Genomic DNA, 25110 nt, shown 5'->3' on the forward strand with positions numbered 1-25110 from the left:
GAGGAGATGGCGTCTGAGAAGTTCCTGATGGTGGTGTCACTGATGGACGTCTACCAGGAAGGGTGCAGATTGTTTGCTGGACCGCTGTCTTCCCCCATGTGCGCTGACCCCTTGCTACTTCAAGTGTGGTCTAAGGATCAGCAGTATCAGTATCATTTGAGAGCTTATGAAAAATGAAGAATCTGGGGCCCCACTCCAACCCCAGAAACAGACTCTACTTTTTTTAAAAGTTTATTTATTTGATTTATTTTATTTTTGGCTGTGTTGGGTCTTCGTTGCTGTGCGTGGGCTTCCTCTAGTTGTGGCGAGTGGGGGCTACTCTTCGTTGCGGTGTGGCTTCTGTTGTTGCAGAGCACGGGCTCTAGGCGTGAGCTTCAGTAGTCGTGGCACGTGGGCTTCAGTAGTTGTGGCACGCAGGCTCAGCAGTTGTGGTGTACGGGCTTAGCTGCTCCGTGGCATGTGGCATCTTCCCGGACCAGGACTCGAACCCGTGTCCCCTGCATTGGCAGGTAGATTCTTAACCACTGCACCACCAGAGAAGCCCCAGACTCTGCATTTTAACAAGATCCCCAGGTGGTTCTCATGCACACTTGGGTTTGAGAAGCACTGTGCTAGCTGAGAATTTCTCAGCTGAAATACCCAAAGGAGTTAATAAAAATACAAAGGGCTGTGTCCCACCCTCAGAAATTCCTATTTGATTGATCTAGGGAGCAGACTCAGCATCAGGATATCTAAGGCTTGCTGGTATTTCTAAAGCCAAGTTTGCTAACTACAGGGCTAGTAACACCCAGTACCAACTCTTTTTCCTTTTCTTTTTTAGAGGAGACCAAAGTTCTGGGTCAGTTTGGGACCAACATAGGAGCCAATTGAAATATGTGAGTCATGAGAGAGGTCAGAGGATGTAAGAAATCGGTGATGACGAGAGGTAAACCCGAGGTCTTAGGGAACGGGGTAGGGGAAATTGGGTTTCCACCATATGTTGGGTAGGGGATTAAGTGAATTCCTATTTAAACATTGCAAAAAAGATGACCCCAATTGTCTGAAGAACTTGGAGACATTTAGGTGACTGCTATCCCGTTATGGACAGAATTGGCTCACAAGGATAATGAAATTCACAACAGATCTTTAGATGGTATCCAATCGGGTGATATCCACAGATCCACCTAGAAAAATGCTACATTCAGTCATCTGGGATCTGTCTCCATCAGCAAAGAATGCTCAAAGCAGTGGGACCAAAAGCACTTTAAGACTAATTCTCTATTTGTTTTCAAAATGAGTCATTGTATCCCCTGGAATAGAGAGAGTGACGTCAGTGGTACCCTACCAGGACACACCAAGGCATGTATGTTCTCAAGCTCCATTCTCTCCCTCCCACTGTATCTCTAACAACCCATTGATTTTTAGGGCCTCCTGGGAGAAGATATCTGTTCTTGTTCTTTGGAGCAAGTTGCTCGGAGTGGTCTTAGGAATGAAATTACGAATAGTTAGAAAAACATAAGGAGGAGCATTGTGAAAAAAAAAAAACAATGAAAAACAAACCCCCCAAAACCAACCCAGCCAGGCCAAGCCAATGAGTGCTATTCCAGCCCCTTGTCCATGCAGGTCCATAGCTAAGGAAGACAATTTAGACTTGATCTAGGGGATTGAGAAGGGCCAAAATCATTGGTGCCCATAGCCCAGAGGGGATGTTCCAGAAACCAGGAGTGAGGACCACATACCTGGGCCAGGGATGCACCGTGTGTGCAGCTCTGAGTGGATGTCGGCGTGCTGGCGTGTCTTATGTACCACCAGGAACTGTTGCTCATCTGGAATGGATGGTGGATGGGGGTGGATGGGAGTGGGTAGATGTGAAATTATGACAGCAACAATTAGTCAATAGCTCGCTGGTGGGGCAAAGTAAAGATGACTGCAGATTCTTTGATATTCCTCTTCTTGAGAGGTGTGGTCTATGCGCCCTCCCCTTGACTCTGGGTGGGCGCTGTGATTGCTTGACCAATAGAAGGCAGTGGAACTGTGTCTGCTTCCAGCCGCTTCCAGGTCTTAGGGACTGGCAGCTTTGACTTCCTGTCTCTTGGAATATTTGTTCTTGCAAGCCAGCCATCATACTGTGAGAAATTCCAAGCAGCCCCACTAAGGGGTCCACGTGGAAAGAAATTGGGGCTCTACTGAGAGCCCCAGCTGAGCTCCTAGCTGATACCTAACACCAACATGAGAGCAAAACGAGTGACCTGCTGGAAAATCATCCTCCAGGCCCAGCCGAGCCACATGAAACAGAGTCGCTATCTCAGCTGAGCCCTGTCCATAATGCAGAATTGTGAACAAAACAAGCCACAAAGTTTTGCGGCGGTTGGTTATGGCAGTAATAGATAATTAGAAGAGGTTTTGGTATCAGGAGAGGTGCTCCAGTAACTAAAATTTAAAACATGTGACCCTGGCTTTGGGTTTGGGTGGCCGGTGGAAGCTGGAAGTCTTTGCTCATGAGGGCTTGAAGGGCAGTGAGGAAAATGCGACTGAAAGCCGGAGAAAAGAATGATGTGTGTTATGTCGTGGTGGGAAGTTTAGCAAAACTGTTGCCTAAGGTAATGTGGGAAATCAAACTTTAGAAGGATTGAAGGGCGTACCTGGCAGGTCCTTTAAGAAACTTGAAGGTCTTGTCCCACAGAAGCCTCACAGGCAATGCAAGGTAGATGGGCCATCTGGAAAGGAAACGTAGGTGTGTTTTTTTGTCTAGTTGAATTGATTATCAATTGCGAATGCAAAATGTTTTTTTAAACTTTTGTTATTGAATTTATTTTTCCGTTAGAGAAGAATTTAATTGATTTACAAGTATTAATCGAACATCAATCTATAGTTTGAGTCCAAGTTACTTAAAAGGAAGATCATTGGAATTTTATATATACACGTACATATATGTATGTGTATATATATATATATATATATAATATATATGATGGTTGAAAATTTTGTTCTCATAGACTTTATTTTTTATTAAAATTTTTTATTGAAGTATAGCTGGTTTACAATAATATATGTTATAGGTGTACAATATAGTGATTCACAATTTTTAAAGGTTATATTCCATTTTTAGTTATTATAAAATATTGGCTATATTCCCTATGCTGTACGTTATATCCTTGTAGCTTATTTTATACCTAATAGTTTGTAACTCTTAATCCACTACCCCTACATTGCTACAATGCAAAACGTTTTTAAAGGAATGATAAAAGCTTGGACTGAAAGGGACAGAGAAGTAAAAAAATAAAATGAGGACTTAATATATATAATCTAATATATATAATAATAATGGCCCCAAGATGTCTACATCCTAATCCCCAGAACCTGTGACTATGTTACTTTACATGGGAAAGGGGACTTTACAGGTGTGATTAAGCGTCTTGAGATGGGAAGATGATTCCGGGTGAACCAGATGTAATTACAGGGGTCCTTGTAAGTGAAGGAGGTAGCAGGAGAATCAGAGTCAGAGCGATGTGCTATTTAAAAAATTCGAGCAGCTACTGCTGGCCTTGAACTTGGGAAAGAGCCATGGAACATGTGGGCTTGGCCAGAATTGGCCCACAGGTTGGACTTTTCCTGGTTTAGATGATGAAATCCTGGACCGCAAGCTGATGCCTTCATTGGATGAGACTTTTGGGGCCCTTGGGAGGGCAGAAGCGTATTTCGCGTAAGGGAGGAGTTGAAATAATCATGGCCAAGAGGCAGACTGTGATAGTTTAAATATGAATGCAAGTTCCTTGACATTTCTCCCATCAAGAGATGACATTTACATGCACTCCTCTTAAATCAGTGCAGGTTCTTTGATGGCTCAATAGAATATGCCAGAATTGAAGTATTGCCAGTTGCTGGACCCAGGCTTTAAGAGACTACGAACTTCGACTCTTCTTCCATTCTTCTGTAGGTTGGGATACTTGCTCTTGGAACCCAGCTACCATTCTGTAAAGAAGCCCAAGCAGCCCCAAGGAGAGGCCACGTGGAGAGGAATTGGGTCCCTTGGCCAATAGCCCTTGGCCAATAGCCCTGGCTGAGTTCCTGATCAGTAGTAAGCACCAACTTGCCAGCCTTGGATGTGGATCCTCCATCCAGCTAAGCCCCCTGACATTGCCTGGAGCAGCAATGAGTTGTCCCCACTGAGCCCTGTCCACCTGGCAGAGTTTTGAACAAAATAAATGGTTGTTATTATTTTAAGCTACTAAGTTTGGGATGGTTAGTAATGTAGCAGCAGATAACAAAGATGTTTAGCTTTCTCTAACCTTTATTGTAGCCCCCTTCAATGGCACGAAACCATCTAAACCGTGATGAAGGAGGAAGGAGAAGATGAGGTGGCTGCAGGTTCACTTCCACAACAAGGTGTCTGTGGAAAACAGCCTTGATGCAAGGAAAAGGGGAAAGAATAGGTAAGTCGGCAAGTGAGACTGGGTTCAAGCAAGGCTTTTGCTCTCATTAAATTCTCTTAACAGCCGAGGGCGTCCAGGCAGCAGTGGCCTCTCTTATCTCTCCTTCCAGATGCTCATTTAGACCCAACTACCATCGCCCTCTGCCTCCTCTGGCCCCCTAATCTTTAAAATGTGAAGCACTTCCGGGAGACCGCCCTTGATCAACCCCCCAAGGACCTACTTCTCCCTACAGCCGATTGGCTGTTTGATTATTTATTTCATTTTCCTTATTTTTTCCTTGTAAACATTCTTTAATATTTAGTTGATGATTAAATTTTAGCATGACTATGTTTCATGATGACACAAATAGATGGTTCATTCAGGAAAAATTTCCATAAACCGTTTGGAACCTAATACAACAATGACTATAATGAACTTTTATCGAGCACCTAACATGTGTTATACATGCTCTGTATGATCGCACCTAAATCTTATAAGTGCCCTAGCACTCAGATAAAAGAACAGGGGCTTTGAGGCTGAGTAAATTGCTCTAAGGCCACATGTCTATAAATCAGAGAGGGGATGTAGCCCAGGTTTTTGTGACTCCAAACCCATGTTCCTAACAATTCTCCTACACTACTTCTTAATCAGTATGAATGTTTACTGTCTATCCTTCTAGACTTTTATTTTTCATCTATAGACTTCTTTTTAATTACAAATATAGAATCAAGCATGAAAAATTAATTTTTTTGTCACTAACTGTGTATCTTGCACTCCCTTCCATGTCACAAGGTAGGCTTCTATAAGATCGTTTTTAATTGTTGCATAACGTTCCACGGAATATGTAAAAGTATGTAGAAAATTCTTTTCCTTTTTCATCCATTATAGGGGTTTTTAGTGAGGGGAGACCCATCTTTGTTGGAGAATTCCTTGTTAGTCTTTCCAAGGGGGATGCGAGCCCCTAAATCATACCAATATGTCAAAACATGGTCATTAAACTGTGTTCTAAGGAAGGTCTGTCCTGTGTACTGTATCGGCCTTTGTTTTGGTCAGCTCTGAACTGGATAAAGAATGAAAATTTGGCAGGAGCGGGGGTGGAGAGTTGAGAAAAATGGGTTTCAGTGAGAAAGGACCAGACTGGAGTCAGTGAAATGTTGATTGGAGGAAAGGAGTGGAGGATGGAAGGAGAGAAAAGGGGAAAGAGGGGGAGAGCAAGGTGGGGGAGGGAAAGGGGGGAGGGGAGGGAAGAGCAGGGAAGGGGAAGCCAGCCAGTGGGTGCAAAGAAGGGACACTGGATGCTGGGGTGATTAAGCTGTTTCCTGGGGGTTACACTGTAAACCTTCTCCATGCCTTCTACAACTCTCCAGTACCTTCTACATTGCTAACACATATTTGGGTCCAAGTGGACCCCTTTTGGCATCAGAGTTGAGGAAAGAGGACGTGAACATCCTACAACTTTTGAAATGATTTCACATTGCTGGACACATGCATATACCCTATAAATTCAGCAGTGACTGACTATTTCCTTGGGATGTAGCCTTAGAAGAGGACTTTCTAGGTTAAGGAGTAGGCACAGGGAGAAGTTTTTAATATATGTGAAAATTGAAAAAAAATTTATTTGGTAACATGTAGAAGCTTCTTTGATTTATTGGCTTAATGTTTCACTATTTTAGCCTGTTGTGACATCAGGGTGAAAGAAGACTTTGAGATTGATAGTAAGCTCCTCCAGCTGTGTGGGCTGGCAGGTCACTTCCTTTCCAGATCAAAATGTCCTCTTGGTCACTTAGAGAGGATGGCCAGAGATGTAGGTAGAGTAGATGATAGTCCATAAGTGGAGAAAGGATGGAACAAGTGTGGTCCAGGTGGTACTTCCTATGAGGAAAAGGCTGATGACAGGTGCTTCTGCACACACCTGTTCATAGGTAAATCGGGGTGAGCCGTCCTCCAACCCCCGCTTGCCAAGGTGTTGGGGTGACCTGATAGAATGGCACTATTCCGTTCTGTGGGTATTTTGTGGTATGATAACTCTAGGTACCAAATCATGAACAGCGGCAGGAACCATGCCCGGTGCTGAGCAGGCTAAGCCACAGAGTTTGTGGCTCTGATCAGTTGTCTTAGAAACAGACCTGGGGTACACAGTCTGTTCCTAACTCTGGGAATGTGTGTGCATTTGATTGTGCCCAGGAGTGGCTGTAGCCTGGGGACCCGCAGGGCCACTAGGCAGAGAGGTAGTGCCGGGAACAGGGCAGGGACATGCTGGTCCTTGCTGAATGATTCTGATGATACACTTGTATTCTATATAAAGCAGTTTATTTTCCCCTGAAGTCTTTTTTTAATTCGTCAGACCCTTACAACAACAACAGAAGTAAAAGGGGCAGGAACTACTCCCCCGTTTAACAAATGAAGTACAAGTGGGGTCCAAGCTTGCCTGGGGACGGAATGGGCCAAAGACATTTTTCTCCTAATTCCAAGCTCGGCTCTCCCCATGGGGCCAACCCTGGAGGAGGTGAGAGGGGCCCTATGCTCTCTAGAGCCAGCTGCTAATGATCTATATTTTCTTCCCAGCTCCATTTCTAAGACAGTGCCTTATCAACTGTGGGCCGAGACCTGTAGTAAGTCACAGAAATCAACTGCAAAACAAAAAGGAACAGAACCTAAACTAGCAGAATCCATTCAGCACGATAAGGGTTGAACCATTCACACATTCTTGGTAAAGGGCTCCTTTTACTTACTTTTCAGCAGAGGTTTCTGCTCCCACATCTTAACAAGGAGCTGAAAACAGATTGGACAGAAGCAGTTGGGTTTTATAAGGCACATCAACATTTTCTTCCTTTTTTTTATACCAGTTTTTTTAAAAAATTGAAGTATAGTTGATTTACAATGTTGTGTTGATTTCTGCTGTGCAGTAAAGTGATTCAGTTATACATATATACATTCTTTTTTAAAAAATATTCTTTTCCATTATGGTTTATCATAGGATACTGAAAATAGTTCTCTGTGCTCTACAGTAGGACCTTGTTGTTTATCCTTTCCATATATAATAGCTTGCATCTCCTAACCCCAACCTCCCACTCATCTTTCCCCCTACCCACTCCCCCTTGGCAACCACAGGTCTGTTCTCCATGTCTGTGAGTCTGTTTCTGTTTCATAGATAGGTTCATTGGTGCCATATTTTAGATTCCACATATAAGTGATATCATATGGTATTTGTCTTTCTCTGTCTGACTTACTTCACTTAGTATGATAATCTCTAGGTCCATCCACGTTGCTGAAAATGGCATTATTTCATTCTTTTTTTATGGCTGAGTAATATTGCATTGTATATATGTACCACATCTTCCTTATCCATTCATCTGTCGCTGGACATTTAGGTTGTTTCCATGTAAGACACATCAATGTTTTAACATCATGTGGTGTGGAATTCAGCTGTCTAAGCAAGATTTAACATGCCAGCTCTTCCCTGTGAATTCAGTAATCACCCCAAATACCTGAATTTCAGTACTTTCAGAAAGGACTTGATATAAAGCTGTAACACGGAAGAGCCGAATCAGACTGCATGTTGGATCTCTTTCTTTTACTTTAACCTTTGCTTTCAGCTGCTTTTGTTCCCTAAAAGGATACTGTCTATACATAATGGCCTGCCTCCGGGAAGCCTGCTCCTCTGCCTGAATGTTAAACCAAAGTGCCTTTGTTCAGGGAAACATCCGACCCAGTGCACCTGTGGATGGCTGTAAGAAAGAAGAAATTAACACACCCCCTCCCCGGGGCTGGCCATTCCAGGTGATATTTACAAAAACTTATAGCCTTTTTACTTTACTTCCTCATCTCCTCCCCCTCTCTGTTCTATAAGAGAAACTGGCATCCAAACCCTGATGAGATGGTTATTTTGAGACTTTAGTCTGCCGTGTTCTGCTGGCTTCTCTGATTTATTGTCCGGTAGAGCAGCGAGCAGAGCGAGCTTGGCCTCGGTAACAAAGCCACGGTGACATTTTATCACTGCAGCCCCATCACAAGGACACAGACTTTTGCAGCGCTTCTAAGAAGATCTTTGTTTTAGAACATTTATTGACTCATTGAATATTTCACCCCCTAATAGCTTGTCTTGAAGAACTTCTCTTCAGGGATCCCAATTATTGTATTAACTATGCACGCTTACATACTTTTATCAATCTGTAATGAAAACTTTAACAATCTATTAGTAGTTATTATTTGAAAGTGGAACCTTTTTTTTTTTCTCTGTTGGTCTCAAACACCGCAAACAGCTTTTGCACAGGCTGGTTAAAGGTATGGTGCTGCATTGTGAGAAGCATTTTGCTTTTAACAGTTAATGGCATCCTTTTGTGACTGCCTCCTCCAGGGCTCCCTCCCACACTGTTGTAGCCAAGCTTACAAAATACACTGTTTCTTGTTTTGCATTTGTGGAAACTAAAGGAAGGTCCACCTCACAAGGCATCCATGTGGTTTGTTTCCTGCTCTTGCTGCCTGTGATGACTCTCCATGCAAACAAGCTATTTAAACTAAGCAAGATAATTATTTGGAACATGAATATAAATATGAGATAATTACTATGTTTGTTAAAAAACAAGACAAAAGGCCCAAAATGGAGTCGATTATGCTAAGCCTGTGTCAACAAACTGAGGTTTCACTTAATCAGTGTTCCCAGATCTCCCAGAAATGGAATCTTAACCCAGTCAATCAGGGATCAACTGACCAACACTAGTTAGGTCATCTGCCTGGTGGACCTCTGTCATCCCCTAAAGGAAAGTAACTTTGTAACAACAAACCGGACTTTTTACTTCCTTGTTCCCCGGCCCTTCTGCCTATAAAAGTCTTATTTTGTACAGCTCCTCAGTGCTCCTTTCTGTCAGCTAGATTGGATGCTGCCCAATTCGAATGGATATTTTTGCTCAGATAAACTCTTAAAATTGTTAATAAGGCCCAGTTTATCTTTTAACATGTTAAAGAGTTTATGACAAAGTATTTTTCCCCACAACTGTGTATGATTTGTGAATCTCATAACTTTCTAGGTTGAACTAAAATGTTACGCACTCTGCTACCCAGAAAATAAATAACACATGAAAATTAAATGTTTCATTTTAAGGAGACTGTAGGCCTTTATGACTTTACAGCCTCAGATTTTCATTTTTTTTTGGTTAGCTATATTTTAAAAATGTCTTAAAATAAGTTGCATTGAAAAAAATTTTTTTAATTAAGCACACAGCAAGAAAATAAGGTACAGAAAATTCCATGCATTCAATAACTAAAATTGTGACTATTTCACAAAATAAATGCTTTAGTCGCATAAAAACAGTTTAAAAAACTCTTGCTTTACTGGTACAAAGACCAAAACTCCACTTTAATTAATTAAATTTAATTGTGTTAAACTATTTAATTTTGAATTTATCACTGTGAAATATCAGCAATCAGATTTGGACAGATTAATATTAAAACTCGATAATAAATATACGCATATGTGTGTACTAGGTTGCAAGGTAAAATGTATTTCAAACCGTGGTTTGCATTAAAAAAAAAAAAGTTTGACAAGCGCATTTCTCGGGTTGGACAACTGTCCTGCCTGCAGGCACCACGCCGAGCTCAGAGCTCTCGCAACCCCACGCCCGGGGTGGCCTCCGAAAGTGCTTTCGACGTTGTTCGGTGTCATGGCGCCCTCTGCTGGTCAGAGGAGGCACAGTTCTGACACTAGCTCAGCCAGGGTCCCTGGAAGCCCTGAAGGTGTTTTAGGGTGACCACAAGGACGGATTTCGGGTTCGCTGGCAGCCAGGCCCTCTCTGTAGCAGCATCCAAGAGAGGGTAGTGGCTGAGGATGCTCTATAAGGGGTTTGTGCTGAACCAAACCTTTGCATTCGTGAAGGTAAAGTGAGCGAGGAGGTGCGCAGAGTCAGTTTATAAGATGGTCTTGGGATTTCACTGTACAGTCTGGATTTGCTGGATAGAGAGCGCGGAGGGTTTTACTCAGGGGAGTGCTGTGATCTGCACTGCCTTGCGGAGGGATTTCTTGGCCAGAGTGAGTGGGCGGCCTGCAGCAGGGGTGCCTTGAGGTGGACGGGCAGTTATGGGCTGGGTCAGGAAACCCAGCGGTAAGTGTTACCACCGAGCCTCAGGTGGGCGTGCCTCGTATCACTACATGCTCCGTGCCTGTGAAACTGACCTTGTGGGCTACTTCAGAGGTCTCTTGTCCTCTCTCTCCCGGTTGGGCTCAGGCACTGGGAGGTCAGAGGGAGGGGGAAGAGTTTGGTTAGCGCACGACCGCCACCCCCGTTCCCCCCTCCGCCCCCGCCCCGGCCCCCCTGCCGAACTCCTGGGCCAATTGTCAATGGCTACGTTCCAATAAGTAAGATCACAGCTTCGGCTCTCTCTGTGTCAGGTCACGCCAGGTCCCCTTGCCCTTTTTCCTCTGGAAAGCGTAGTAGATTCCAGCTGTCGGCAGCTTCACCATCTTCTGTTGTTTCCTCGGGACCTGCCTGCACTTTTGTAAATACCTCTTTGATTGCATTCTCCCCAGTTGCATCTTTTGAGTGTAAGCTCTATCCCTTGCTAGGACCTGACCTGCGCTAGTGTTTGAACTTTACTGTCCAGGTAGTAGGGAATCATTGAAGGTTTTAGGGAGGAAGTGGCAAGAACAGATGTGTATTTTGGAAAAATCTGACCAAAGAGCAGGACAGCTTGAATCAGTGAGGGTCTGGGGCCGCAGACCATTAACAGACAGCAGTGGGAACCCAGGTGATAAACTGAGACCCCGAGGCCCGCAGTGTTGGATCAGGGAATGGGAGAGGGAAGTCAAGCCATTAGATGAGCATGTGAGTTGCACATATTGCTAGGTAATTCACTCTAAAAAGCTGGAAATGTAATGTTTTGTTTTTTCAGGGTTGCAAAATGAGTGTGTCAAAAGTGTCACACCAAAATGTTCTGCTTTGCCCTGTCTCCCAGCCCCTGGCCCTTCCACATGAGCTGGGTAAGTGGCTGCCCCTTCATGATGCTGTACCTGGGCCTCTACTGGCAGTACAGCTGCATCCTTAGACAATCATACGAAGTGAAGTAAGTCAGCCAGAGAAAGGCAAATATCATATTATATCATTCATATGTGGAATCTAATTTTTAGAAAATAATATAAATGAACTATTTACAAAACAGAAACAGACTCACAGATTTCGAAAACAAACTTATGGTTACCAAAGGGGAAACACGGGGGGTGGGAAAAATTAGGAGCTTGGGATTAACATACACACACTACTACATATAAAATAGATAATGAACAACGACCTGCTGTATAGCACAGGGAACTCTATTCAATATTCTGTAATAACCTATATGGGAAAAGAATCTGAAAAAGAATGAATATATGTATATGTGTAACTGAATCACTTTGCTGTACACCTGAAACTAACACAACATTGTAAGTCAACTATACTCCAATTAAAAAAAATACAGTGTAAACTACACATGTGAGCCATGTACGGAATTTAAAATTTTCTAGTGGCCATATTAACAAAAGTGAAAAGAAATAGGTTAAACTCAAAATATACAACGATCTCTGATAATTCAATAATATGAAAACAACCCATTAAAAATGGGCAAAACATCTGAACAGGCAACTCACCAAAGAAGATATACAGATGGCATATAATGTGAAAAGATGCTCCACATCATATGTCATTAGGGAATTGTAAATTGAAACAAGGAGATACCATTACACACCTATTAGAATGGCCAAAATCAGGAACACACAATACCAAATGCTGTTGAGGAAGGGGAGCAATGGGAAATTTCTGCCATTGCTGGTAGGAATGCAAAATGGTACAGCCACTTTGGAAGACATCCTGGCAGTTTTTGTTTGTTTACAAAGCTAAACATAGTCTTACCATATCATCCAGAAATTGCACTGTACACAAAAACATGCACATGAATGTTTAGAGTAGCTTTAGTTCATCATTGCTAAAACCTGGAAGCAATTAAGATGTCTTTCAATAGGCTAATGGACAGAAAAACTGTGGTATATCAATACAAAAGAATATCCTTCAGCCAAAAAAAAAAAAAAGGAGCTATCAAGCTGTAAAAAGAGGAACCTTAAATGCATACTGCAAAATAAGGGAAGCTAGTCTGAAATGCTATGTATACTGTATGATTCCAACTATATTACATTCTGGAATGTGGCAAAACTATACAGACAGTGAAAAGATCAGAGGTGTCTGGGGTTAGGAGAGGGAGAAGGGATGAATAGGTGGAGCACAGGGGATTTTTTGGGGCAGTGAAACTATCGTTTATGATACTGTAATGGCAGATACATGACGTTATGTGTTTGTCAAAACTCAGAATTGTGTAGCACAGAGTAAAGCCTAATGTAAACTATGTACTTCAGTTAATAATAATCTCAATGTTATATATGTAATATTGGTTCATCAATTATAACAAATGTAGCACTAATGCAAGATCTTAATAATAAGGAACTTCTGTAGGCTGTGTGTGTATAAGGGGGTGCTTGTGGGGAGGGGTATATGAGAACTCCCCGTACTTCCTGCTCTGTTTTCCTATAAACCTGAAACTGCTCTAAATGAAAGCCTATTAATTAAAGAAAACAGAAATAGGTGAAAGTAATTTAAAAATATATATTCTTTAGCCATGTTATTTCACTATAATAGATGACTTGGTAGAAATGTTATTATCTTCTGACCTTTCTTTAAACAAACATTCTTTTTTTTTAAATAGAAGTATAGGTGATTTACAATGTTGTGTTAGTTTCGGTTGTAGAGCAAAGTGATTCAGTTAAACGTATATATATATATTCTTTTTGTATTCTTTTCCTTATAGGCTATTACAAGATACTGAATATAGTTCCCGGTGCTATACAGTAGGTCCTAGTTGTTTATCTATTTTATATATAGTAGTGTGTATCTGTTGATCCCAAACTCCTAATTTATCCCTCCCCCTTTCTCCTTTGGTAACCATAAGTTTGTTTTCAGTATCTGTGAGTCTGTTTCTGTTTTAAAGCAAATGTTCTTTAACTTTATTTTTTAATTTTTATTTATTTTTTGTTTGTTTGTTTTTCAAACTCTTTTTACTGTGATGCAATGGAAGAAATACATTTTGCAGTACAGCCTAGCACATGCACAGACATACAAACAACAAATGAAATAAAATCTCAGGGAACAATACTTATCCCTATTATGAATGATGTGCTCAGTTTTATTCTTTCCTTTCTGCTAAAGTCAATTGCATTTTTTTTTAGTTAAGTGATTAATTTATTTATTAACATATTTATTGGGGTATAATTGCTTTATAATTGTGTGTTAGTTTCTGCTTTATAACAAAGTGAGTCAGCTATACATATATATATATATCCCCATATCTCCTCCCTCTTGCGTCTCCCTCCCACCCTCCTTATCCCAGCCCTCTAGGTGGTCACAAAGCACTGAGCTGATCTCCCTGTGCTATGCGGCTGCTTCCCACTAGCTATCTATTTTACATTTGGTAGTGTATATATGTCCATGCCACTTTCTCACTTCATCCCAGCTTACCCTTCCCACTCTCCGTGTCCCCACTCCCCAATGTCCCCGTGTCCATTCTCTACGTCTGTGTCTTTATTCCTGTCCTGCCTCTAGGCTCTTCAGAACCATTTTTTGGTTTTTAGATTCCATATATATGTGTTAGCATACATTATTGTTTTTCTCTTTCTGACTTACTTCACTCTGTATGAAAGACTCTAGGTCCATCCACCTCACTACAAATAACTCAATTTCGTTTCTTTTTATGGCTGAGTAATATTCCATTGTATATGTGTGCCACATTTTCTTTATCCATTCATCTGTCAATGGACACTTAGGTTGCTTCCATGTCCTGGCTATTGTAAATAGAGCTGCAATGAGCATTGTGGTACATGACTCTTTTTTGAATTATGGTTTTCTCAGGGTATATGCCCAGTAGTGGGATTGCTGGGTCATATGGTAGTTCTATTTTTAGTTTTTTAAGGAACCTCCATACTGTTCTCCATAGTGGCTGTATCAATTTACATGTGTTTGTTGGCAATCTGTATATCTTCTTTGGAGAAATGTCTATTTAGGTCTTCTGTCCATTTTTGGATGGGGTTGTTTTTCGATATTGAGCTGCATGAGCTGCTTGTAAATTTTGGAGATTAATCCTTTGTCAGTTGCTTCATTTGCAAATATTTTCTCCCATTCTGAGGGTTGTCTTTTCGTCTTGTTTATGTTTTCCTTTGCTGTGCAAAAGCTTTTAAGTTTCATTAGGTCCCATTTGTTTATTTTTGTGTTTATTTCCATTTCTCTAGGAGGTGGGTCAAAAAGGATCTTGCTGTGTTTTATGTTACAGAGTGTTCTGCCTATGCTTTCCTCTAAGGGTTTTATGGTGTCTGGCTTTACATTTAGGTCTTTAATCCCTTTTGAGTTTATTTTTGTGTGTGGTGTTAGGGAGTGTTCTAATTTCATTCTTTTCCATGTAGCTGTCCAGTGTTCCCAGCACCACTTATTGAAGAGGCTGTCTTTTCTCCATTGTATATTCTTGTCTCCTTTATCAAGATATAAGGTGACCATATGTGCTTGGGTTTGTCTCTGGGCTTTCCATCCTGTTCCATTGATCTATATTTCTGTTTTTGTGCCAGTACAATACTGTCTTGATTACTGTAGTTTTGTAGTATAGTCTGAAATCAGGGAGCCTGATTCTTCCAGCTCTGTTTTTCTTTCTCAAGATTGCTTTGGCTGTTCGGGGTCTTTTGTGTCTCCATACAAACTGTGAAATTTTTTGTTCTAGTTCTGTGAAAAATGCCATTGGTAGGTTTTTTTTTTTTTCAGTACATGGGCCTCTCACTGTTGTGGCCTCTCCTGATGCAGAGCACAGGCTCCGGATGCACAGGCTCAGCGGCCATGGCTCACGGGCCTAGCCACTCTGCGGCATGTGGGATCTTCCCAGACCGGGGCACAAACCTGTGTCCCCTGCATTGGCAGGCGGACTCTCAACCACTGTGCCACCAGGGAAGCCCTGCCATTGGTAGTTTGATAGGGATTGCATTGAATCTGTAGATTGCTTTGGGTAGTATAGTCATTTTCACAATGTTGACTCTTTCAATCCAAGAATATTGTATATCTCTCCATCTGTTTGTATCACCGTTAAAATCTTTCATCACTGTCTTATAGTTTTCTGCAAACAGATCTTTTGTCTCCTTAGGTAGGTTTATTCCTAGGTATTTTATTCTTTTTGCTGCAATGGTAAATGGGAGTGTTTCCTTAATTTCTCTTTGATATTTTTCATCATTTGAATATAGGAATGCACGAGATTTCTGTGCATTAATTTTGTATCCTTCTACTTTACCAAATTCATTGATTAGCTCTAGTAGTTTTCTGGTAGCATCTTTACGATTCTCTATGTATAGCATCATGTCATCTGCAAACAGTGAGAGCTTTGCTACTTCTTTTCTGATTTGGATTCCTTTTATTTCTTTTTCTTCCCTGATTGCTGTGGCTAAAATTTCCAAAACTATGTTGAATAATAGTGGTGAGAGTGGACAACCTTGCCTTGTTCCTGATATTAGAGGAAATGGCTTCAGTTTTTAACCATTGAGAGCAATGTTGGCTGTGGGTTTGTCATATATGACCTTTATTATGTTGAGGTAAGTTCCCTCTATGCCTAATTTCCGGAGGGTTTTTATCATAAATGGGTGATGAATTTTGTTGAAAGCTTTTTCTGTATGTATTGAGATAATCATGTGGTTTTTCTCCTTCAATTTGTTGATATGGTTTATCACATTGATTGATTTGTGTATATTGAAGAATCCTTGCATTCCTGGGATAAATCCCACTTGATCATGATGTATGATCCCTTTAATGTGCTCTTAGATTCTGTTTGCTAGTATTTTGTTGAGGATTTTTACATCTATGTTCATCAGTGATATTAGCCTGTAGTTTTCTTTCTTTGTGACCTCTTTGTCTGATTTTGGTATCAGGGTGGTGGTGGCCTCATAGAATGAGCTTGGAAGTGTTCCTCCCTCTACTATATTTTGGAAGAGTTTGAGAAGGATGAGTGTTAGCTCTTCTCTAAATGTTTGACAGAATTCGCCTGTAAAGCCGTCTGGTCCTGGGCTTTTGTTTGTTGCAAGATTTTTAATCACAGTCTCAATTTCAGTGCTTGTGATTGGTCTGTTTATATTTTCTATTTCTTCCTGGTTCAGTCTCGGAAGGTTGTGCTTTTCTAAGAATTTGTCTATTTCTTCCAGGTTGTCCATTTTATTGGCGTATATTGCTTGTAGTAAGCTCTCATGATCCTTTGTATTTCTGCGGTGTCAGTTGTTACTTCTTCTTTTGCATTTCCAATTCTATTGACTTGAGTCTTCTCCCTTTTTTTCTTAATGAGTCTGGGTAATGGTTTATCAATTTTGTTTATCTTCTCAGCGAACCAGCTTTTAGTTTTATTGATCTTTGCTATTGTTTCCTTCATTTCTTTTTCATTTATTTCTGCTCTGATCTTTATGATTTCTTTCCTTCTGCTAACTTTGGGGTTTTTTTGTTCTTCTTTCTCTAATTGCTTTAGGAATAAGGTTAGGTTGTTTATGTAAGATGTTTCTTGTTTCTTGAGGTAGAATTTTATTGCTATAAACTTCCCTCTCAGAACTGCTTTTGCTTCATCTCTTAGGTTTTGGGTCATTGTATTGTCATTTGTTTCTAGGTATTTTTTGATTTCCTCTTTGATTTCTTCAGTGATCTCTTGGTTATTTAGTAGCATATTGTTTAATCTCCATGTGTTTGTATTTTTTACAGATTTTTTTCTGTAATTGATATCTAGTCTCATAGCATTGTGGTCAGAAAAGATACTTGACACGATTTCAATTTTCTTAAATTTACCAAGGCTTGATTTGTGACCTAAGATATGATCTATCCTGGAGAATGTTCCATGAGCACTTGAGAAGAAAGTGTATTCTGTTGCTTTTGGATGGAATGTCCTATAAATATCAATTAAGTCCATCTTGTTTAATGTATCATTTAAAGCTTGTGTTTCCTCATTTATTTTCATTTTGGATGATCTGTCCATTGGTGAAAGTGGGGTGTTAAAGTCCCCTACTATGATTTTGTTACTGTCAATTTCCTCTTTTATGGCTGTTAGCATTTGCCTATGTATTGAGGTGCTTCTATGTTGGGTGCATAAATATTTACAATTGTTATATCTTCTTGGATTGATCCCTTGATCATTATGTAGTGTCCTTATCTGTCTCTTGTAATAGTCTTTGTTTTAAAGTCTATTTTGTCTGATATGAGAATTGCTACTCCAGCTTTCTTTTGATTTCCATTTGCATGGAATATCTTTTTCCATCCCCTCACTTTCAGTCTGTATGTGTCCCTAGGTCTGAAGTGGGTCTCTTGTAGACAGCATATATATGGGTCTTGTTTTTGTATCCATTCAGCCAGTCTATGTCTTTTGGTGGGAGCATTTAGTACATTTACATTTAAGGTAATTATCGATATGTATGTTCCTATTCCCATTTTCTTAATTGTTTTGGGTTGGTCATTGTAGGTCTTTTCCTTCTCTTGTGTTTCTTGCCTAGAGCACTTCCTTTAGCATTTGTCGTAAAACTCGTTTGGTGGTGCTGAGTTCTCTTAGCTTTTGCTTGTCTGTAAAATTTTAATTTTTCCGTCGAATCTGAATGAGTCCTTGCTGGGTAGAGTAATCTTGGTTGTAGGTTTTTCCCTTTCATCACTTTAAATATGTCCTGCCACTCCCTTCTGGCTTGCAGAGTTTCTGCTGAAAGATCAGCTGTTAACCTTATGGGCATTCCCTTGTATGTTATTTGTTGTTTTTCCCTTGCTGCTCTTCATATTTTTTCTTTGTATTTAATTTTTGATAGTGTGATTAATATGTTTCTTGGCGTGTTTCTCCATGGATTTATCCTGTATGGGACTCTCTATGCTTCCAGGACTTGATTGACTATTTCCTTTCCCATATTAGGGAAGTTTTCAACTATAATCTCTTCAAATATTTTCTCAGTCCCTCTTTTACTCTTCTTCTTCTGGGACCCTTATAATTCGAATGTTGACACATTTAATGTTGTCCCAGAGGTCTCTGAGACTGTCCTCAATTCTTTTCATTCTGTTTTCTTTATTCTGTTCTGTGGTAGTTATTTCCACTATTTTATCTTCCAGGTCACTTATCTGTTCTTCTGCCTCAGTTACTCTATTGATTCCTTCTAGAGAATTTTTAATTTCATTTACTGTGTTGTTCATCATTGTTTGTTTGCTCTTTAGTTCTTCTAGGTCCTTGTTAAACGTTTCTTGTATTTTCTCCATTCTGTTTCCAAGATTTTGGATCATCTTTACTATCATTACTCTGAATTCTTTTTCAGGTAGACTGCCTATTTCCTCTTCATTTGTTTGGTCTGATGGGTTTTTACCTTGCTCCTTCATCTGCTGTGTGTTCTCTGTCTTCTCATTTTGCTTAACTTACTGTGTTTGGGGTCTCCTTTCCACAGGCTGCAGGTTCGTAGTTCCTGTTGTTTTTGGTGTCTGCCCCCATTGGGTAAGGTTGGTTCTGTGGGTGTGAAGGCTTCCTGATGGAGGGGACTGGTGCCTGTGTTCTGGTGGATGAGACTGGATCTCGTCTTTCTGGTGGGCAGGACCGCGTCTGGGGGTGTGTTTTGGGGTGCCTGTGACCTTATTATGATTTTAGGCAGCCTCTCTGCTAATAGGTGGGGTTGTGTTCCTGTCTTGCTAGTTGTTTGGCATGGGTGTCCAACACTGCAGCTTGCTGGTCATTGAGTGGAGCTTGGTCTTAGCATTGAGATGGAGATCTCTGGGAGATCTTTCGCTCTTTGGTATTATGTGGAGCCAGGAGGTCTCTGCTGGACCGATGTCCTGAGCTCGCCTCTCCCACCTCAGAGGCACAGCACCAAGACACTGTCAGCCACATGGCTCAGAAGAAAAGGGAGAAAAAAAATAAAGTAAAATAAAATAAAATAATTAAATTGAAAAATAAAAAAATTTAAAAAGTACTATAAAAAAACAAAGAAAGAAAGAAAGAAGAGAGCAACCAAACCAAAAAACAAATTCACCAATGATAACAAGCGCTAAAAAGTATACAAAAAAAAGAAAAAAAAACAGACAGAGAAAACCCTAGGACAAATGGTAAAAGCAAAACTATACAGACAAAATCACACAAAGAAGCATACACATACACACTCACAGAAAGAGAAAAAGGAAAAAATATATATATCTTTTGGGACGTCTGAGGTCTTCTGCCGGCGTTCAGTAGGTGTTCTGTAGGAGTTGTTCCACATGTAGATGTATTTCTGATGTATTTGTGGGGAGGAAGGTGATCTCCACGTCTTACTCCTCCACCATCTTGAAGGTCCTCCCCTGTTCTTTAACTTTAAATACTTTCTTTCTTGCCTTTAGACTTGCGTGTATCATCTCCATGTCATCGGCATATCATTACTGTGAAGGAGGCTGGAAGGCCGTTGTGGTCTCCAATTTTAGAAGGAGTAAATGTTTGTGTGATCTCTGACACCTAAATTCTGATGTTAGGCTGTCCAACAAACATGGATCTGAGGAAACGAGATCTGAGGATTTAGAAGCCAAGATTGCCCCCGACCATTTAGGCTCCTCTTGTCACTGAATAAACAGGAAGAAAGGAGTCACCTTACTGGTTAGGGTGATTGATCCTGATTACTCTGGGAAAACTGGACTGCTGGTACTCAGTGAGGGTAAACAGGATTATGTCTGGAATCTAAGGGGTTTCCTGGAGCATGTCTTGTTACATGTCTTATTAGTCCCTTGCCCAGTAGTTTTAGTCAACGGAAAACTGCAGCACCCAATAAAGAAGAACACAAAGGACTCTGATTCCACAGAAATGAAGGCTCGATTCACCCTCACGGTGAAGGAGCACATCAGCCGAGGTACTGGTAGAGGGTAGGGGGAACATGGAATGAGTGGTGGAAGAAGGCAACATGTTTACCAAATTAGACCTAGTGAGTAGCTATGGATTCAAGGAGTGCATCAGTTGACTGCTTAACTTTTTCTTCCCCGCTCCTGCCTTTTCCTCTAACCCCCTTATATGAATAACACTGGGAATGGCTTAAAAAAGAGCTTCAGGGACTTCCCTGGTGGCATAGTGGTTAAGAATCCACCTGCCAATGCAGCGGACATGGGTTTGAGCCCTGGTCCTGGAAGATCCCACATGCCGTGGAGCAACTGAGCCAGTGCGCCACAACTACTGAGCCTGCGCTCTAGAGCCCGCGAGCCACAACTACTGAGCCTGCGTGCCACAACTACAGAGCCCGTGCTCTGCAACAAGAGAAGCCACCGCAATGAGAAGCCCACGCACTGCAACGAAGAGTAGCCCCTGCTCGCTGCAACTGGAGAAAGCCCACATGCAGCAACAAAGACCTAACGTGGCCAAAAATAAATTTAATTAATTAATTAATTTTTAAAAAAGGAGTTTCAGTTGTGGGTATGACCACATTGACCTAACTTGTGATGATTCAGAAGCTGATAATTTTTTATATTTCACTTCGGATAGAGAATACAGATTTCTCACCCCTGGAGGAAGACCATGACCCAGAGGGATGGAAGACTGGGATGATGCTGGATGGCTTCTATTACCCCTCAAGAGACACTGGAAAGAAATTGGATGGTGGGAAGGGGTGAGGTCAGGGTATCTATTCCCTGGTTCCTCCCTTCTGGGGTCACCCGGCCTGACTTTTTTTAAAAAACTGAAGTATAGTTGATTTACAATGTTGTGTTAGTTTCAGGAGTACAGCAAAGTGATTCAGTTACACATACACACACACACACATATATGTATATATACACACACACATATATATTCTTTTTCAGATTTTTTTCCATTATAGGTTATTACAAGGTACTGAAATATAGTTCCCTGTGCTATGCATAGGGTCCTTGCTGTCTATCTATTTTATATATACTAGTGTGTATCTGTTAATCCCAAATCTTAATTTATCCCTCCCCCCTTTCTCCTTTGGTAACCATAAGTTTGTTTTCTATGTCTGTGAGTCTATTTGTTTTATAACTATGTTCATTTGTATCTTTTTTCTTATGATTCCACATATAGGCGATGTCATATGGTATTTGTCTTTCTCTGTCTGATTTACTTCACTTAGTATGATCATCTCTAGGTCTATGCATGTTGCTGCAAATTCGCCTGACATTTTCTTGACAAAGGTCATAACTCCTATTAAATGGCCCTCTCCACAAAGCCCTCTCTGTGGGTTCTGGTAATCATTTCCTCCCCTTGTCCCTTCAAGCCTATGGGTGGTAAAGGGTGTGTCCTACTGTTAGCAGCCCTGGGGTTCTGCACTATGCCTTGGTACTCTGCCCACATCTTTGTAAATAACTGCATTACGTTTACTTCAAATTGCTAAATTTGAATGCGTCCTATGTTGCTTGTTAGAACCTGATTGACACGGCATGGCTCCCAAGTTGACCCAAACATTAAAATTCTTTTTTTTTTTTAGATGTTGGGGGTAGGAGTTTATTAATTAATTAATTAATTTTTGCTGTGTTGGGTCTTCGTTTCTGTGCGAGGGCTTTTTCTAGTTGTGGCAAGCGGAGGCCACTCTTTTTTTTTGGTGGTACGCAGGCCTCTCACTTTTGTGGCCTCTCCCCTTGCGGAGCACAAGCTCCGGACGCGCAGGCTCAGCGGCCATGGCTCACGGGCCCAGCCGCTCTGCGGCATGTGGGATCTTCCCGGACCGGGGCACGAACCCGTGTCCCCTGCATCGGCAGGCAGACTCTCAACCACTGCACCACCAGGGAAGCCCGCGGAGGCCATTCTTCATCGCGGTGCGCGGGCCTCTCACTATTGTGGCCTTTCTTGTTGCGGAGCACAGGCTCCAGATGCGCAGGTTCAGTAGTTGTGGCTCACAGGCCTAGTTGCTCCGCGGCATAGGGGATCCTCCCAGACCAGGGCTCGAACCCGTGTCCCCTGCATTAGCAGGCAGATTCTCAACCACTGCGCCACCAGGGAAGTCCGACCCAAACATTCTTGAAAGAATTTGATGTGGGAGAGACATTCTTTTCCTTGCAGGATATAAATGAATGAGCATGCAATTCTGATCGTCAAAGGCAATTATCTTACAGCCTTGAAGGAAACTGGCCCTATGTTATGTAAGTCAGTTCAGAGAGAATTAAAAAAATGCTGATCCTTGCTGACATCATAGAACTATCACATCCGCAACCATGATCCTACACTACTCCTGGGCTTTCAATCATGTGCTCTAGTAAGTATTTTTATTGTTTTAGCCACTTTGAATTGGGTTTTTCTAGCTTTTGAAGCTGAAGGTAACTTAACCAATAGATTATCATAAGTAGAATTGATGGGTCAAGGGTACATACCTTTTAAATTTCTGAGGAATTGTTTTCCAAAAAGGCTGTGCTGATTCACACATCCATCCATCCAGTGAGTGAATCTGTTTCCTCACACCATTGCCTATTATCTATTTAATTTGTGCCTTCCTGATGGGCGGAAACTGAATTTCATTATTGCTTTGATTGGCATCTTGCTAATTACTGGTATGGTTAACTATAATTACTTCTACTTACTGGATATTTACATTTTCATCTCAGTGAAATGCTTTTTACATCTGTCACTCATTTTTCCTATAGAATTATTTGCATTTTTCTTTTTGATTAGTAGGAACAATTTAAAAACTTTGAATATTAATTATTAGCTTGTTAGACGTGTTGCAAATATTTTCTCCCAGGTACCTTATCTTTTTAAAAAATTTTAAATTAATTAATTAATTAATTTTACTTTTCTTTTTTTTTTTTTTTTGGCTGTGCTGCGTCTTCACTGCTGTGCGCGGGCTTTTTCTAGTTGCGGATAGCGGGGTCTACTCTTTGTTGTGGTTCACGGGCTTCTCATTGCGGTGGCTCCTCTTGCTGTGGAGCGTGGGCTCTAGGCACGCGGGCTTCAGTAGTTGTGGCTCGTGGGTTAGTTGTGAGCACGTGGGATCTTCCTGGACCAGGGATCTTACCCGTGTCCCCTGCATTGGCAGGCAGAGTCTTAACCATTGTGCCACCAGGGAAGCCCCAAAGGTACCTTATCTTTTAACTTCCTTCCATGGTGTGTTTTGTCCAAGTTTGCCCCAAATTCTAAAATTTTGATGATGATCAACTTACCATCTTTTCTTTCATGGCTTTGCCTTTTGTGTGATCATTGGGCAAAGGCTAAAAGTACTCTTTGTATGGGAATTTCAAACTTTAGGCGTTTAACCTTACAACCTTTCCTTAAGTGTTGTACTACAAGCTGTCCAATTAAAGTTTTACTGTTTGCTTTTTATTTTTTGGTTGCACGTCGTAAGTGTACAACTTGGTCAATAGCTGTTTTAAATTTAGAAAAATACCCCTTTATGTTTGTCCTGTGTAGTTGGTTCTTTTGCTTAGTGCTTTTTTTTTTGCGGTACGCAGGCCTCTCACTGTTGTGGCCTCTCCCGTTGCGGAGCACAGGCTACGGACGCGCAGGCTCAGCGGCCATGGCTCACGGGCCCAGCCGCTCCGTGGCATGTGGGATCTTCCTGGACCGGGGCACGAACCCGTGTCCCCTGCATCGGCAGGCGGACTCTCAACCACTGCGCCACCAGGGAAGCCCTGTCTTAGTGCTTTTAATGCTTCTACTTATTTCTGCCATTTTGGTGAGTAGTTTGGAAGTTATTTTTGTTCATTTGTCCTTCATTTTCATGAGAGAGAGGAAGTTGTTAAGTAGCATCTTGGCCCAACTCCTAAAACCTGGGGTTTCATGGAGAAACTAGCTTTGGGGAGATGTGATAGGTCAGTCCACAGGGATGCAAGTCTTAGACAATGGGCTTGGGCTGTTTGGAGGAGCAGAGGTTTGGGCAAGTTCAACTACATCATCCCACCCACGTTGGGTAAAGTGTGTACTGCAGAGGCTGCCCTGGGAATTTCCTTGGTATTTTCCCAAATCGACTAGAGTACCAAAGACTCCATGCTATTCTTTGTGGTTCATGATACATATTATGTTGCCCCATTAGTTGAACCAAGGTGAGTGCCAGTTTTTTTCCAGTAGCAATACCCAGCCCAGGCTGCCAGTCCTGCCTGAAGGTAGCTATGATAGAATCGAAGCTACAGTGGCTTTGGTCCTCTTAGGAACCCCAAGGGCACTGGTGAACACTGCAGCAGAGAGCCCTGGATTAAGCCTAGTTCTACGGATACCATGAATTTGGTTCTGTGTATTTGTCAACTGTGGGGGCCAGATAACCTCTACTGCTTCATGCTTTATTACTTGTGATTGTCAACTTGGTTACATGAATAAGTCATTGTGGAGACTGTGAAGAGATCTAGAGATTCCAGTGGTCGTGAATGATCAAGCTCTCTTATTCTAGCTGGTTTCCATTGATGTTTCCTCGACTTATTAAGACGATGGACATGTTAAGTGAGCAGACTGGTGGGACTTGTTACCAAACAAGGGTGGATGATGCTCTCTTAGAACTTGGAATCTGGACTTAGTGATCCTTTAGTGATCTCTTCAAATTATTTGCGTGTCTAGGACCTTTGGCTTTATGAATACTTACTTGAATTCAATTCAAGCCACACTTAACAATGTGCATAATTTTCATTGTTCTAGGTGACAATAAAACATTAATGGAATCTGGCAAACTGGGTTATGTTTATAAACCACATTCTTTACTTCTTATAATCAGCGTGAATATTAACAGTCTTCTCAAATAGAG

At 41.4% G+C, this 25110-nt stretch overlaps 1 long non-coding RNA gene across 2 annotated transcripts; it reads right to left on the reverse strand.

Moving 5' to 3' along the window:
• Positions 1-148: 148 nt before the first annotated feature.
• LOC149747684 (uncharacterized) lies at positions 149-23228 on the reverse strand. 2 transcript variants are annotated; one of them, XR_016395355.1, is made up of 6 exons: positions 22757-23228; positions 7124-7163; positions 4269-4383; positions 2622-2696; positions 1719-1805; positions 149-497 (listed from the first exon to the last, which is right to left on the reverse strand). It is a non-coding gene; the product is annotated as an uncharacterized LOC149747684 (long non-coding RNA). The 2 variants fall into 2 exon arrangements; XR_016395356.1 differs by lacking the exon at positions 4269-4383 and having other exon boundaries at positions 151-497.
• Positions 23229-25110: the final 1882 nt, after the last annotated feature.

The sequence above is a fragment of the Delphinapterus leucas genome, chromosome 13, assembly GCF_059928025.1.
Source record: "Delphinapterus leucas isolate spDelLeu-1000000601 "Yukka" chromosome 13, BTC_Dleu_Yukka2, whole genome shotgun sequence".
Lineage (NCBI taxonomy): Eukaryota > Metazoa > Chordata > Mammalia > Artiodactyla > Monodontidae > Delphinapterus > Delphinapterus leucas.